This window comes from Protomyctophum bolini (genome assembly GCF_963924005.1).
Source record: "Protomyctophum bolini genome assembly, chromosome: 20".
Taxonomy (NCBI): Eukaryota; Metazoa; Chordata; class Actinopteri; order Myctophiformes; family Myctophidae; genus Protomyctophum; species Protomyctophum bolini.
This window is the reverse complement of record NC_137881.1, coordinates 16,859,372-16,874,246: the sequence shown is the minus strand read 5'-3', so window position 1 is coordinate 16,874,246 and position 14,875 is coordinate 16,859,372. Positions and strand designations below refer to the sequence as shown.

The 14,875-nt window shown below is 43.3% G+C and overlaps 1 protein-coding gene across 1 annotated transcript in view; it reads left to right on the top strand.

Annotated features, from left to right (window-relative positions):
* LOC308334920 (pyruvate carboxylase, mitochondrial-like) overlaps positions 1-14,875 on the top strand; it is a 378,126-nt gene that overhangs the window by 161,936 nt on the left and 201,315 nt on the right. The window lies entirely within an intron of this gene.

Genomic DNA, 14,875 nt, shown 5'->3' with positions numbered 1-14,875 from the left:
GTCTTCGTCTTCTGACCGTGTGTGTGTGTGTGTGTGTGTGTGTGTGTGTGTGTGTGTGTGTGTGTGTGTGTGTGTGTGTGTGTGTGTGTGTGCGGGCGCGGCCGTGCGCACATGGGAAGAAGCTTGCTGCAACTATTGAGGTGTGCTTGAACCGTAGTACAGTACATACAGTACATAGTGCTGTGTATGTGTGTGTGTGAGAGAGAGAGAGAGAGGAGTGTGCCTTGAAGTGGCAGCTGTGCTGAGGATGAGAGGGCGTGCGTGTGTGCGCCTGTCCACTATCCATGCATGTCTTTGGAGAAGACATGTAAAGGGTGATTCCAGGCTATTCTAATCTGGCACGGTTAAATCTGTTTTGCTGTGTGTGTGTGTGTGTGTGTGTGTGTGCGTGTGCGTGTGCGTGTGCATGTGCACGTGCGTGCGCGTGCGCGTGAAGATGCGTGAATCTGAAGAGCCTGTTTGTCAAGTGGCAATTCCAGACTGTTCTATACCAATTATGATGTGGATAAAGGTACACCTGTGACCTGTCGTGTGTGTGTGTGTGTGTGTGTGCATTCATGTGTGCAATGGGTTCCAGTAATGATACACTAAGAGCATCTGTAATCCATTCGATACAACAGGATGCTCAGTGTTTTAACTAATCTATGACAGACTCCAGACGTCAATACCTGATCTGCGTGTGTGTGCATATGTTGCTGGGAGCCACTTACACACACACACTCACACACACACACACACACTCTCACTCTACGGGGGGCTAAGTAATTCAGATTGACATTTTGTTCCCCAATCCTAGCTTGGTCACCCTCTGTGTGAGAGAAGTGTGTGTGTGGTACCAACAGGGTCGTCTAGTGGATTTACTAGACGACTAGTCGAATAGTCGACTAGTAGCTTAAAGCCCTAGTGAGCTTACCTGTGTGCGCGCCGCGTGCAGTGCCTTCCACAGTTCCATAGTCCAGGGTTACAGAAATGTGCACGACCCTTGAATTAATCAGGCAGTATTGCATTACTTAGTATGCCTGCCCCATGTTGCTCTGAAGCATTGCACTGAGCCTTTTATCCCATTCCGAGAGGTAGCCTTCCCTGACTGCCTTGACAAGAGCCTCCCCGACAGACAGGGTTCAGTTCAGGTCGAAATCCTTGGCCATTTGCAGCCCTTCCACCGTGTTGTTGTTCCCTAAGAGAGTGTCCTTGTAATATCATGTTTTAGGGTCATTGTCATGCTGGAAAAGGTGCTCCGATGATGACCGTCCGGTACCACCGGATTTGAGCCGAATTAGTCTGCATGCCGTGCCACCTGGGGTGCAAGATGTCTCCCTGACGGATGGGCCGTTTGCCCTGGCCTTTCCATTAACCACTTCTGGACGGGAACCCCTTTTGGTGTTTTAAGCGTTATGTTATACTTTAAAATAGCAGATCTACAAGCTCATAGCGCAGCACCGAGTGCCGCGCTATGAGCTTGTAGATCTGCTATTTTTCAATAGCTACAGTATAACATAATCCTTCAGACACCAAAAGGGGTTCCCGCCCAGAATGGTTTAAAAAAGATGCAAGAAAAGTGTCAGGCGAGGACACAGGTTTACATCGGATGGAGGAGTAGCCTCTTCTCGATCAAGATTCTGCAGTACACCTGTGAATTCATGATGCCAGCAGTGTAGTACAACTACTCCCCGACACATTCAGCATTCATACTTGCCCATACTGTATAACACTTTAACACTGCCACACTATGGGGAGTGTGGACCATGCGCTGGGTTCTTTCCCTAAATGGGCCGAATGGATGGGGTTTCTTTTTTTGGCGTCGACAGTGGCATCTCGGAGGTCTGTTTACAGTGCATCAGGATGACATGGAGACGACATGCTCCAAGTGAGCTTTCATATAAGTCAATATTGAACTAATCCATTTTTAGTGCAGATCTACAAGATCTCACTGTGCCGCGATGCATTGTGAGCTTGGACATATAGGCTGTTTTCACACAACAATATAACATAGTATAAAATGTGTATGTGTATATATTTTTTTATTTGAAAAACATACTTTACAATAATTTGATTCATATAAAAAGTTGACAATAGAACAATAGCTAAAGAGTTAATGGATGAAGCCGTACAAACAGCCAACACCTGTGTAGGTCCATAGCAAATTGCTGCTGCTTACAAACCGGCCAGTGTTGTGTGCATCACCCTTCTCTCTCTCTCTCTCTCTCTCTCTCTCTCTCTCTCTCTCTCTCTCTCTCTCTCTCTCTCTCTCTCTCTCTCTCTCTCTCTCTCTCTCAAAATGTTCTACTTGGTTTTCACACAAGGTGTTCCTTGACGCTCCCACTCCACCACACCGTGGGGCACTGCACCCCCCACTGTGTGATCCCTATCGGACAATTATAGCAAGCTGGTTAGCATGCTGAATCAGACAGCGTAACAAGCAACCTCTATTTCCATTGAGCTGTCAAGTGTTGACAGTCCATTTTATGGACGGCTGCACACCGTGAAGACTATTGGTGTAAATAGAAGAAGGGAAACACACCATTAATTTGCCACACATAAATTATAGAATTATTTCTCTGGCAGTTAAGTTTTAATGTACCATCATACCTGTGCGCTCTATTCAGTCCCCCAGGGCTCTAGACTAGGTCTGCTCTTTTTCCCTCTACATCAGATCTCTTTGCCATAAAAATTCCCCATCTAAATTACAAGATCTACAAGCTTGTGAGCTCAGTACTACTATCATTAAGAAGAAGGAAAAGGAACACATGATGTGCATAGTACATCATGTGTACTATGCACATATTGACCTAGCTGGTTCACATGGTATTGACCTAGCTGGTTCACATGGTATTGACCTAGCTGGTTCACATGGTATTGACCTAGCTGGTTCACATGGTTCAGTGCTCTAGGCTGGGTCTTTTCAACAGCTTACACGCTCAACAGGATCAGCGCTAGCATGCTGAAAGAAGTCCTCTCTGCATTGAGTTGTATTGAGATGACATCTGATGGAGCCGTGGGATTAGTATATCTGAAGAGACTATAGCTGCCTCTTCAATACCTTTTAGCTATCAATACATAGATAGATAATAGATGTGCAGACGTATCTGTACGTGTTGTCAAAGTGTTCTTGAGGCAGATGTGTAAAAGCCCTTGGCTTCTAAACACACACACACACACACACACACACACACACACACACACACAGAGCCATCGTTTTTCATGGTTACAATTCCGAATGCAGGAAGTAATGCATTTGTTGTCGATGGTGAGTTCACATGACCGTACTGTACTTGTTGTGTAAAAAGGAGGTGGGTGAAATAAAAATGTGTCATGTCACTGAGATGATCAATTGAGTCTGATCTCTATTCATCCGTGTCTCCATTAGCTGCCACCAAATATCTACTCTTGCTGGAGTTCACAACAAACATAACAAGACTGTACATACACAACACAATAAAATCATGTACAGTCTTGCAAAAAAACAGACAATATAAGTCACACCTAAGCAATCTATTAAATTACAGGTCAGTTAATTAAAATGAAATTAGGGTAATTGATAAGTGCCTTTTTAAGGAGCCCACACTTTGGAGACCACACTTTGGGAACCACTGCCATATACAGTAGTCAATTCCCTCTAATCTCTGTACATTACAGATCTGCATACTGTACCCCCATAACACTCAACAGCAACGTTCTGTCATCACATAACCTTTCTTTTAATTAAATAAAGTAATTTAATGAAAGTAAAACACGACCATCCTCACAGATATTAATTGGATGTCCCATTTTAGGCTTAAATGGTAATCCTTAAATGCTGCAATATTAAGTTTTCTGAAAAATATAGACAGTTTTCTGAAAAACGTATGCAATTTACAATTTACAATTTAGGCATTTAGCAGACGCTCTTAATCCAGAGCGACTTACATTAAGCAATATGTTTCTATTGTCAGTGGTTCTCAAACATTTTCATGTCAAGGAGCCCCATAATTATATGTAATTGGCCGCCGACCCTTATGTAGTTCCAGGGACCCCCCCAGAAGCAAAGATTTGAGTTTAAAAACGTTCACTCTGAAATAATATATATTCGAAGATTTGCACCACATTTTCACGATTTTTCGAGCTTCTAGATCTGCTATTGTTCAACAGCTAAAGCATACAGTAACATCATGCTTAAAACACCAAAAGGGGTTCGCGCCCAAAATGACTTAATGTATTCTAAAAGCTTTCCACTGTGCAGATGCGTCTTGTAAATGGCGATATGCATTGAGCACCACTCCCGCTTTTCTTCAAGGAGGACAATGGGATGCTCGGAGAACGATTTGTGTTCGACAAAAGGGCTATTGTGCATCACAAAGAACTGGACAACGCCATTACAGTACGGTCGACATGAGCAACATTCATTTGGCATATACATAGGGTTGCTTCATTGGCATTGACGTTCGAGTAACAGCAGTGTTTATTCTTTTTGTATTTAGCTGTTGCATTGTGTGCACAGCACGTATTCCGTTTTGTTGAATGTGACGGCTCCATAAATGTATCCTTTTCTTTGTTAAGACATTTTGGGCAGGAACCCCTTTTAGTGTTTTCTTAAGCATTTTGTCATGCTTTAGCTGTTGAAAAAATAGCAGATCTACAAGCTCATAGCACGGCACCGAGTGCCACGGTATGATCTTGTAGATCTGTTATTTTTTTTAATCGTGAAAATGTGCCTGAAATCATTGAATATATATTCTTTTAGAGTGAGTTTTTAACTAAAATCTTTGCTACTGGGAGGGTCCTTGGAACTACGTATTTTCAGATGGGGGTCGGCTGCCAATGACATATATAGTCGGGGGTCCTTGACATGAATATGTTGGAGAACGACTGACATTGAAACAGGATTTAGAATACTTTTTTTGTTAAATTTCGACGTCAGGTCTAAATGGTTTAATGCCACTCTGACTTTACTCACTCTAGCTGGATTCATACATAATCAAGATACTGCTTAGAGTGGGTTTTTGTCCAATTTACAGGAACCTGAGGTTAACACATAGTGAGTGTGCATACTTTTTTTACTGGAAACTGCACTGAGGAACTCATTGACAGTGTTAGCACTATTCACAAAGCAAAAGAGAGTTGGTTCTTGAACATAATATAACAAAAATGTATTTTTGAGGGGTGCCAGCCCCTCCTATACACGGGTATATGTATATATGTATGTCTTTAGTTCAATGTTTGTTTTGTAAACGCCATTGACGATGAAGGGAGAAGTTACGTCAATGTGCCTCATTATGTCATATTGTCTCTTTATTGTTTATCTGTTATCTGTTTGTCTCTTTATTGTTAATGGCGTTTATGTTGACACAGTTTATTTATCACCATTACATCACCTAATCAACACGAGTTAGACTTTAACATATTAGCGCCCCTCACTTCACACGGGTGTGATTTTTAAGAACCATATCACGACATTTCACTGTGAAGTGAATGACCTTCAGAGGTGAAGGTGTTGAGAAAATGCAGCGTGTGACCTTCATAATGCATATTATATAACTGTGTAATTCTAAACCTCAAAATATCCGTCTTTGGCTGAAATAAAGTCTCTTCCATTGCTATTAGCAGTGCAGCGCCGATAACCCTCACAGTTAGCGTTCCTGTCTCTGAACCCAGGAAACCGTAGGGAACTGTGAGTGTGTGTGTGTGAGTGCGTGCACTGCATGCACTCAGCAGACTACGCTGCAGCCAAATGACCCATTGAGGAATGTCGGCGGGGGAGTTGTTGGTGGGATTCTAGTACTGTGATTAAGGCCCCAGCAGCCTTTGAGAAGGTGATTAGTGGTGTGGGAGAATGCCTCCCAGAAGATTCCACAGCCCTTGCCACAGGAGCCAGGGCCTATTAGAGGTCTCTCTCTCTCTCTCTCTCTGCCTGCTCACACTGAGACACGGTGTGCTGGTCTCTCCAGTCGATTGCATCATTGCATCTCCCGACGAAAAAATGCACTTTTCTATTTGAACAATGCTCACCGCTCACCTTGAGAGAGTGACACGTACTGTACATATTTACCATATTTACTTAAGTTAAAATGTGTGAGTACCTTTTCCACCACTGGCTCCCGTGCATGCACTGTCCAGCTTTTATTTTATTCTAGTTTATTTTGCTAGCTTTAGTTATAATAATGATTTATTCTTCTGTTTTCTACATATATGGATATAACCACATTATAGCCATATAAAATGAAATGGAGAGTTAAATGAGTCGGTCGGTGTGAGCTTGCCACCATTGGTGTGTGAATGTCGGAAGTGAGGATGCTGGCGTCGACTGTTTGCCGTTTCACCTCCCAATGTATGAATGAATAAACCATTCATACATTGGGTGTATGAATGTAAAGCGCTTTGAGCACTCGGAAAAGCACTATAAAAATGCATTTCATTATTATTGTGGGAGTATAAATGGTGGGCTGGCCATTGTGCAGTAAAATGGATTATTTCACATTGTATGGCTCTGTCCTTGATGTGTGCATCCTTTGGCGTATTCTTCCCCATGAAAAGCTTTCCATATACAGTAGGACTTCCAAGGGCACAGGCACGCCTCGTACGCTTATAGAAAAGACACGTTTTCAATAAGACGATTGACGAGCATGTTGAAGTTTAATGGTTGAATAAATAATACTAAAACTAAAGGAAATATTGGCTTACTATATATCTACATGATAGTACAGTGGGAAAAAAACATGTTCCTATTGTGCAGCGTACACCATGATTTTTGTCTCAGCCAGGCCATGTCCATTATCAAACGATAATGATCGTGTTTACCCTAAATTTAATACAATTCTTCAGATTATCATCTTCCAGTTCCAGTGTGTTGTTTGGTAAAGCTTGTCTATGAAATAACAAGACACAATGTTGTGGAACAATAGTAGACAATAGTTTGTATATGTTAAAGGTGAGTTGTGTGTGTGTGTGTGTGTGTGTGTGTGTGTGTGTGTGTGTGTGCGCGCGCAAGTCTTTGAAGAATATCATCATCTTCTCTATAAATAAAAAAATATAAATAGCAATAGCGAAAAACTCACCTTTACTTTCCCTCTTTATCTAAGCATTTTACGGTAGTGCACGTCCTGTCAGACCACCAGGGAATCGAGGGTGCGTGCGTGCGTGTGTGCGACTGTGCGTGCGTGCGTGTGTGCGTGCGTGTGCTCCTGTGTCATATTTAGCAGTAAATGTTTGCGGGCTGAGACTTGGCCTTCACAGTTTGAAGGGGTGGTTAAATCTGTGAGAGAAAATGTCAGCGAAAATCTATATCTCATTATGTTGCCTTCCACCTTTCCTCCAAAGACCACCACGCACGCGCACACACACACACACACACACACACACACACACACACACACACACACACACTCACACTCACACTCACACTCACACTCACACTCACACTCACACTCACACACACACACACACACACCTGTTTTATTGGAAATTGAATGAATAATACATCCACACACACATTATTGTGAATGGCCCTTAAATATAATAATAGTTAATAATATATCTCTCTCACTCACTCAACCACTCCCCCCCCCCCGCCACTCTCTGTATATTACTGTCTTTCTCACGTCAGTCACACTAGTACTATATACTCTTCACCAGCTTTCTGTTTGTTTTCTTCACACTTCCTGCGTATTATACACATCCGATCATTCTCCAATCATTCTCCAATCATTCTTCTGTCATGAATATTGCATGAACAATATTGCTAAGGCGGCTCAATACAATAGAGGATTGATCGCACAAGAAAGGTGCAGTGCATGTGCATGAGCGTGTACACACACACACACACACACACACACACACACACACACACACACACACACACACACTGTGTGCACTCTTGTATGTTGGCAGTGAGTTGGTAATGAGTATTGTGCATTCAGCTCCCATACCTGTCTGTGTGCATTGCAGCGCCGTGCGACAACAAACAACAACAAAATAATCAATTCACAACAGATTAAAAGTATAATTTAAATCCGAATTGGGTATATGCATGCTTCGTTCTCTTTCACCATAGAGAGCAGTGTCGCTGAAAGCTGATGTTGGCCCACTTTGCATGCACAGCGTTCACGTTGTCTGTGCTTGTCAAAGTCTGCCCGGCAGCACCACTGTTGAGCAGTGTTGATTCATTACAGCACATTTTTATTTAAGTCTTAGTCAAAAGAAATTGCCACCTGGAATGTTTTAGTGTTAGTCTCGTTTTAGTCGACTATATCATAAGATTTTAGTCGACTAAATCCACAGTTGATGTAGTCGACTAGAATGTATTTTGGCGGGCCTTGATGCCGTCATTTAATGATTTTAAACTTGCTGAAAATAGCCGATCTACAAGCTCACAACAAAGCATTAAAACGATGCCTGTGGACACAGGCCCTAACTCAAACTCTGTTGTACCGCTGTCTGGTGCCGTTCCCGGTGTGTGTGCGTGTGTGTATGCGTGCGTTAAATATCTCTAGATACATTAACGGCTGAGCTCACATTCGGCTGTCGAGCGTCTTGGCCAACCGACCTCAACAATTCTCAACAGCCTTTTTTGGGGGGGTTTTGTGGTTTCCATGTCAGGTTCTTATCAGCCGTTTCGTTGTTATTCCAAGGTATATGCCCTTTAGGGATTTTGCTGTAATTAAATCAAGTTCAGTTGTGTAGATAACGAGCGGCTAATAAATTGTGAAATTAACGAAGATAACGACCCCTGTGTTCAATATCCAATGCAGCCCCCTGTGTGAGCCGTGTGCTATCAGCACATGTCAGCACTTGCCCTCCTCACTACTTCCAGTCCACAGCCTTCCAGTTTCATTACAGAGCTTGAGTTGAAGAACTGAGCATCACATTTCCAGAATTGTGCCTAAATGAATTTCACTTGTCAGCGTGGGTATAGTGTTGTTTTCCCAGGGATTACTATATACAAATACCATATTGCTATCCCTGCACTTTATCCCTGCACTCTTTGAGGAACTTAAAAGCATTTACACCAGGAGTGTGCTCTTGACATGCTGTTGACAGTGCTGATATAGCTTAGCAGGTTTTTAGTTAGAAGTGTGCCAAATGCTAGTAGTAGTTCAATGTTTAGTGTGTGTGCACATTGCACAGCCTGCACATCATGCAGACAAAGACTAGCTTTTTTTTGTCCAAGCAATCATTTGGCTTAGCTTTGCTATAGCTGATCATTTAAAACCCACTTACCAATTATTACCAATTTCAACCTGGGCATCCCTTATTTTGGGCATGTCATTACAGTTTGGAAATGAAGAAGAATTTCCCTTTTTTTTCTGAAAAAATAATGCTCACAATATTGTGCGATGCACGATGCATTGTGAGCTGTATCGTTTGTCTTCGTCTATTCACTCCCTTTATACGTCTGTCTGTCTGTCTGTCTGTCTGTCTGTCTGTCTGTCTGTCTGTCTGTCTGTCTGTCTGTCTGTCTGTCTGTCTGTCTGTCTGTCTGTCTGTCTGTCTGTCATTCCCCTCACACCGACCAGACCAGGTCAGACCGACCCTCTAACAGGATGAAATGTAGTTTCCCTCCAGGTGGACACCCTGTGACCCCAAACAAGGACCGTGACGGCCGTTAACACCTGATCCGTTGTAGTCAGTGACAGAAAGTGAAAGAAAAGAAGGGAGAGATTCGAGGAGGAAGATGGAAATACAGGGACAAGAGATAAGAAGAGATGGAGAAAAATGTTGAGGGTGGGTCATTGGGGGAAGAGAGAGACAGAGAAAGTCCCATGACCACGCACACACACACACACACACACACACACACAATAACTTTGTCACGTGCACACAAAGGTTACGTGTTATCCATGATCTATGTCGCCTTATTTTTACAAACTAAAACAAAGAACCAGAAAAAAAACACAAAACTGTGATAAACGGGAACGGGTTTTGTGATATACTTATAAACTTATGTTGCTATAACATATAGTGGTCCTCAAAACATTATCATGTCGGACAGGACCCCCAAATAAATACATAGGCTGTACGTGGTTAAAGACAATGAGGCAATAAGGGCATATTGTGAACAAGCGTGAGAGCAGAAAGGTGGTGTCGATGTAAACAAGTGATTTTGTGACGGCACAGCAAGTGAAGAGAAGAGTTTAGGGGCCTCTGCGCCTCAAAATAAATTGTTGTCAGATTTGTTTGGCTGTAAAAGTTGAGATGAGAGCTCTTCCCCCCCCCCCCCTCCACCAGGAACCCGGTGAGAGTTGTGAGAGAGTCGAGCAGACACGTCTTGTTGTGCAAGTGACAGATAGAGCCTTAAGCTCCATAGCACAAAACCACCAAGCACAGAGGTGTCCTTCACGCACGCAAGCACGCACCGACAGACCCCAGGAAATGCTGCAAGGGACAAACGGTCCAACGCGTACGCACACAAACACATATTATTGCTGGCACAAATTTCATGGAATCTGTCAGTTGGGCTCGCAAACACAGTGTAGGGCCACTGGCGCACTCAAGATAATGGTTAAAGTGGTGCAACGCTAAGGTGTGACACAGATGCGCTCCCACTCTTAATGGGTAGAGAGAGAGAGAGAAAGGGGAAGACGCAGAGGATGGAGAAATGTGGAGGGAAGAAAAAGACACGGAAAATAATTACGACGGCGACCGAAAGGCGGGAAACGTGACGGAGCGTAGGAAGACGAGGAGAAGAGAAGTCGTAAGGGAAGGGAATATAGAGGAGAGAGGAGTGGGCAGAGAGTTAAAATAGTGTGTGTGTGTGTGTGTGTGTGTGTGTGTGTGTGTGTGTGTGTGTGTGTGTGTGTGTGTGTGTGTGTGTGTGTGTGTGTGTGTGTGTGTGTGCGTGTGCGTGTGCGTGTGCGTGTGCGCTTGTGATAGAGATGCTGTACTTGTGTGCCACATTTGTCTCGATATCAAAGCAAGAAATCGGGGGCAGTCATTGTGTGTATGCGCGTGCACACACACACAAACGTAGGGTATGGAACATTTATTCAGCTCCACTTCAAAGGAAAACACAGCAGTTTCCTCTATGAGTGATTGGTTCCGCCACCATGCATGCCGTGCTCTCTCTCTCGTCCTCTCTCTCTTTGCCTCTGCATTGATTCTCTGTCCTCGCTTTCAATTTTCTTTGGCACTCTACCATCACCTGTCTTTGCTCCCATCCCTCTTTCTATGTTGTTGTGTTTTCTATGTATCTCTTTCTCTTTCTCTCTCTTTTGTATCCTTATCTCCTTTACATTTCATGTGCGTGCGTGCGTGCATGTACTGCACGTGCACATGTGTGAGAGCCACTTCAGCTTCAGTGTGCACGTCCTCGTGAATGTTAATTTGGTCACGGGGGAGAGAGTTGAAGAACGTGGGAGGGGAGAGATAGAGAGAGAGATAGCGAGAGAGAGGTGACCTTGTGAAGGTGTGAAATGTGATCATCCTTTGAGTAATGCTCTTCTTGTCAAACCTGTCGTGACGGCGTGGCTTCAGGTGTTCTGGTCGCCCACGGTGCAGCGCCGCAAAGTGGGGTACGGGGGGGGGGGGGGGGGGGAGGACCCCCAGGGGTCCTTGAGGGAGTTCCAGCACACACACACAGACTCACACACACAGACTCATATCCATTTTTATTTTTTGGCAACTGGCAGATTCACGTCTGGCCCACGGCGAGGCTACAGCTTCTGACCCATTCTTTTAACCTAAATAGCAAAAGCATTTGTCAGAGAGACAAATGACGAGAAGATCTACTTTGTTATGGACCGTTCTCTGTTCCAGCCAAGCACTCCCACAGGGTCTCCTGTAGCCAATCGTAAATTTAGTTTTACATTAGTTTAGTATAATCTGACTTCAGACAGCGACACTTAGGAGACCATTTTGTTTACCATTTATTTCGCACCTATAACAAAGTGTCGATAGTTCATTGAGACACGCAAGGCAGAGGTTTATTACATAATCTCCCCTTCATTCTCTATATCAGTAATGCATTCTGTTCCTTTACAAACCAGCAGCCTACCAGAGCATGTAGTGGACCCTTTTGCAACCATATCTTATTTGAATGAGTGGGTGGGATTCAAGGAGTCAAGAAACATTTTCCTGTGGTTTTTATGTGGGTAATTTGTGTTTTCAGATATTTAAGTATTTCAAAGTGTCCATGGGCTCCATGATGTAATGGACACAGGGCTCACTTCCTTCCTGGACTACAATCCCCATAATGCTTTGGTCCACTGCTCCTCCTTGTGGATAGAGGGAGGGCTGTCTTACTGAGACAACATGTAGTCCAGGAAGTAAGTGAGCCCAGTGTCCATGACATCATGGAGCCCATGGACACTTTGAAATACTGAAATATCTAACAACACATGTTGCCCACATAAAAACCACAGGAAAGTGTTTCTTGTCTCCCAATCATCATTACAATAAGATCTGGTTGCAAAAGGGGTGAAGTAGCCCTTTAATAAAGGTGGAGTTCATAGACATCTCCTGACCACCCCCTCACACTGACTGTTGAGCTGCAGTGAACCATTTGATTGGCCAATGGATATGTATCTTACAGTATTACTTACTTACTTGGCTATTGTTCACAATTGCATTGAAAAAAAAAAAGAAAGAATACTAAATGCAATGGCTTTGCAATAAATGGTCATTCTGAGCTGAAGTGTTTCAATGACATGAAGGACACATCCATTATTACATGAAGGTCACTTCATGAAACAGCATGTGTCCCATTTTGGGCGGGAACCCATTTTGTTGTTTTAAGCATCATGTTATGCTTTAGCTTTTGAAAAATAACAGATCTACATGAGTTCATAGTGCGGCACTCTTGTAGGTCTGCTATTTTTGAAAAATTGTGAAAATGTGCCTCAAATCTTTGAATATATATTATTACAGAGTGAACATTTTAACTCAAATCTTTGCTTCTGGGGGGGTCACTGGAACAACATATTTTCAGATGGGGGGCAGAGGCATATTACATATAATTTGTGGGGTCCTTGACATGAAATATTGAGCACCACTGATACAGAAACATAAGGTTTTTCAGGATTTTGAAGACATTTAAAAAAAAATCGACGTCAGGTTAAACCACTGGACGAGCGTAGTGCCTCGTTACAAGCATTGCATACTTTAGGTATGCCTGATTTATTTGATAGTGGATTAAAGCTCAGTTCAAATACGAATGTTTAGTTTTTAACTAACTGCCAAAATATGTCTCTGAAAGGAACGCCAGCAGAGAGAGGTGCACTGCTAATATCCCATCATGCATAGTCATGAAGGCTGGGATTTAGTTTGTGGTGATAGGCATACAAATGGGATTGCACATGTGCCATTGAATAGTCTTTGCAATATTCAGTGTCCTATTTTATCACGATGCATATTGCAACAACTTTAGTTCATATTAAGATAAAGATGCACACACACACACACACACACACACACACACACACACACACACACACACACACACACACACACACACACACACACACACAAACTACAGTGTGTGGTGTTTTAATTAATGATCTGTACACAAACAACTAATTGATGTGTTTCTTGTTTTAGCTGACATACCGACTACATGGTTTTAGGGGCTTAATCATCTATTAACACACACACACACACACACACGTGTGCGTTAAGTATAGCTTCTATTAGCAATACTTAACGCACACACACAGTAGTATAAGTATGCAGGCGTGAACATGCATACTTAAAAAGGCACATTCTGCCTTTGAATCAGTCGCACGCACGCACACACACACACACCCTGGAATAATAGGTTATGCAACATTATGCACACACACATACAGTACACACACGCGGTACATTGGAATAATGAGCAATGTTCACATTGTGTGAGCCACGTGGGTTTGCCCCTGCTGCAGCTGTGTGTGATCTCACCTCTACTAGTTCTGACTGAACTACAAAGACCACAATTATTATCATAGCCCGCAGTGACATCATTCAAGCACCTCGTCCTATGGCGTCGTCGTACGAGTTGAAATCCCTATAGCTCCCCCCCCCCCCCCCCCCCCCCCCAGGATTGACCATATATCCATTCAGAGGCGTAGATCCCCCCCCCCACCCGTTAAACAAACCCTGAGAATAGAAGCAGACAGGTGTATGGGTATTGTAATTTTAAAAGAAAACAGAAAATGGTCTCTCTGCTGACGGTGTTTCCATTTGTCTTATACCATCTGCAACAGAGGGGCTGTGCACCATTCATCACAGAGACAGCACAGAAGAATTGCAGTAATCATTATTATACTGTAACATGCAGTTAAAACGGTCACATCGATACATTTGTAGGCTTTGAATATCTGGAAGCCTCGGAGGCACATGTGGTGGTGCAAAACGAAATGGGCCTCGCCTTTTGTTGTTGTTTTTTTTTTCACAAGGTCGCTCGGAGATAGTTTTTGGTTGCTTGTTACGGCTTGTTGTTTAAATGCCCTTGTTTGCTTGTTTGACTTTGTTTCTCTCACTCGTGTGCATGTGGTCTCTCGCCGGGGCTCGCTTGTTATTCAGGAAACATCTGCCAACCCTGCAGCACTGATGTAATCAGAGCTACGGGTTTCAGACAGAAGGCCTCAGGTATACCTGCCCTTATGCCATCACTGTGTAACTAGAGTAACAAACCCTGCCCCTGCTCTTTCCATTTGTATTCTTGGTCTGAAACGTATAAACAGACCACCAGCAAATATAAACGCTTTGGTATAACACAATGGTGAGAAGGAAAATAAAGAAAGCCATTCACACCGTCATGATTACCGCTGTTGTTGGAGAAACTTGAGTCTCTCTGGTAGTTTTCCGACTGCAGCCTTTAAAACCAGCCTTGTCCTGCAATGCCCCGTCAAATTGAGACCATTTAGAAAGGCCTTGTTAGGGTCCAGGAGTGCCCAGGGACCCGGTGCAGAGGGGACATGTTTACAGC